The sequence below is a fragment of the Arvicanthis niloticus genome, chromosome 4, assembly GCF_011762505.2.
Source record: "Arvicanthis niloticus isolate mArvNil1 chromosome 4, mArvNil1.pat.X, whole genome shotgun sequence".
Classification (NCBI taxonomy): Eukaryota; Metazoa; Chordata; class Mammalia; order Rodentia; family Muridae; genus Arvicanthis; species Arvicanthis niloticus.
Genome location: NC_047661.1, coordinates 106,617,895 through 106,620,708, shown reverse-complemented (window position 1 = coordinate 106,620,708; position 2,814 = coordinate 106,617,895). Strand labels below are relative to the sequence as shown.

Here is a 2,814-nt window from a genome sequence, read left to right as displayed (position 1 = left end):
AATGTTTTGGTTTTTTGTTTTTGTTTTTGGTTTTTTTGCAAGGCAGAGGGACTGAGGAGAAAAGGCAAGGCCTTCGAGAGCCATGCTTGTCAGGCCTGGGCTGGCCAGAGTACCTTCTGTAGGTACTGTAGGTAACCACTAGGCAGAAGCCAGAGATGCAGTTAAACATACTATAATTCACAAGACACAATAGAAATGGTCCATCCTCGAACGCTGACAGTGTGTAGAGGATGAGGGGCTATCTCAGTGGTAGAGTTCTTTCCTAACGTGTGTGAGGCTCCGATGGTGAGGACAGGAGATAGAAACTGGTCAGGTAGGGCAGGAACCCCACAGCAATAGTTCTGAGGATGTCTTTGCTGGAGGTCAGGAATGCCAGAAGAGAAGTCTGTTTGTCTACAAGCTGTAGATGAGGATGTGACAAAGTTAGAGAAGTCTTTTGTGTGCCTCCCAGTTGGGTCACTTAGACTGGCTCTCTCTGCGCCATGCCTCACCCCAGTTTCTGCCAAAGTTCTTTAAAGAGTTCCCAGACTAGTGTCTCAATATTATCCAATGTCAGTGGTTCTCAACCTATGGGTAGAGGCAGGTTGAGAACAGATATTTATACTACAATTCATAACAGTAGCAAATTTTTAGTTGTGAAGTAGCAACAAGAATAATTTTATGGTTGTGTTCACCCAGCCTGGGGAACTGTATTGAAAGGTCACAGCCTTAGGAAGGTCCAGGATCTGTTTCCTCTGACATTCTCCTACTAACTGGAGAGACTCTGCAGGATTCTTAAGGACATCCCTCAAAACTTCTGTAACAGGAGGTTCAAACCACAAGCATGGCCAAGGAAAAAAGGAGAGGAGGGGGTCTCCATACTCTTTTGGACTTCTTGTTTATAGTTATCAAATCCATTTGTATATTGACATTGAAGTAAACATGTTATTTATAAACAGGGAAAGGAAAACAGAAGCACTTAACAGAAAGGATAAAGATTGATCAGCTACTACTCACTTGTCCTAGGCTTTCTTCTGGGTCCTTTATATGCATCGTGGTCTGGTTCTGATCTCTGACCAAGGTGTTGCTTTCTCCCCATTGTGTGAGATGTAACTGAAGTCCCTGAGAAGTTAATAAATGTGCTTCAGGTCTCACAGAGCAGAGTTGGGATCCAGATCCTGGCTTGATTCCAAAGTCCATGCTCCTCTCACCGCACCCCAAAATGTTCTCTTCTAGTTAGGGAGGAAAACACAGCCCTAAAATTCTCAACAGTGTCTACAGGGTTTTGTTTATTTCCCTTTGATCGGTTCTATTGTCCAGAATTGGGAAGAGCATCCACTCCCTGACCTGTCTCCAGTCTGGAACTGGTAGACCTCTCCAGCTCTGGTTCAATTCTCAGCTCTCTCCCCAGCTCCATCCCCACTCTCCAGCTCCATCCCCACTCTCCAGCTCTATCCCCCACTCTCCAGCTCCATCCCCACTCTCCAGCTCCATCCCCCACTCTCCAGCTCCATCCCCACTCTCCAGCTCCATCCCCTACTCTCCAGCTCCATCCCCACTCTCCAGCTCCATCCCCCACTCTCCAGCTCCATCCCCCACTCTCCAGCTCCATCCCCCACTCTCCAGCTCCATCCCCACTCTCCAGCTCCATCCCCACTCTCCAGTTCCACCCCCCACTCTCCAGCTCCATCCCCAGTCTCCAACTCTAACACCACTTTACACCATCTGTACTCTCCACCTCAGCACTCCAGTTTGTGGGAAAACTGTTTTGAAAGGGAGCCGCCTACCCTGGAGCCAGAATCCTTCCATTTGTGTGCCACTTCCCAGTTGTGAGCCAAATGGAGGGTAATTTCTTGTGTAGTTTGTTCGGGTACATTTTAAAAGGGCATTTGGATTTAAAGGAGCAGAAAGACCATTAGAATCTCCACCTTGTCACTTGTTAACACATTTCACATTTTGTTCTTTGTGGCCAAGTTGCCCTTCCAAGCCTCGCTTCTGAGCTGTCATCTCGCTTGCCTGTGAGTAGTTCTGTGGCCCCTTTCCCAGAAAACGTCAGACTGTCATTTTGACGTACATGGTTAAGGAAATGACCTTTCTCCCCAATTAGCTCTTTCATTTAACATTGTTGGGATGATGTTTAGCCAGGCGGCTCCCTGCCCCTCTTCAGGTCATCTGTATGGCTAGGTCCAAATGTGTATAAAATATTTGGCTCACTCTGAAACACCCTATCTATCATAAAGTTTTCTGGGTTCCGCAGCATAGGCAGTCTTGACTAACCTTTCTCTCCCTGAACATGGCTCTTGCCCTGAAGAAACTGTTCAGCTAGCATCGCATCGCACCGCACCGCACCGCACCGCACCGCACCGCACCGCACCGCACCGCACCGCACCGCATCGCATCGCATCGCATAGCTGTGGCCCCTGGGAAGGAAAGCTCTTCTAAGATGGGCTACTGGCAAAACAGTGATTGAAACTATAATCCTCATCTTACACCGAAGTGGATTCCAGGGAGGGTGACGTGTTGCAATCAAACATTCCTGACAAAAATACAGGTGAACAGTCACTGGCCTTTTGTTTGAAGGAAGACTTTATATGTTAAGAAGAAAAAAAAAATAAAAGAAAGTCAAAATATTCTCAAAGGAGTATAGCCATCAGTTTGAGAAGCAAGCATGGGAAAATTGTCTTCACCAAAATTTGTAGATAAAATTAGAACTCAACAACGGAGGAGAATCTAAAAGGAAATAAAAGTGAACTGCAAGGGCCGTGGTTCTCAACCTGTGGGTCTTGACCCCTTTGGGGGTTGAACAACCCTTTTCTGGGTCACGTATCAGACAGC

The 2,814-nt window shown here is 46.9% G+C and overlaps 1 long non-coding RNA gene across 1 annotated transcript; it reads right to left on the bottom strand.

Annotated features, from left to right (window-relative positions):
• Window positions 1-253: 253 nt before the first annotated feature.
• LOC143441916 (uncharacterized) lies at window positions 254-2,393 on the bottom strand. Its single transcript, XR_013109668.1, has 3 exons — window positions 2,257-2,393; window positions 997-1,101; window positions 254-400 (listed from the first exon to the last, which is right to left on the bottom strand). It is a non-coding gene; the product is annotated as an uncharacterized LOC143441916 (long non-coding RNA).
• Between the last annotated feature and the right edge of the window lie 421 nt (window positions 2,394-2,814).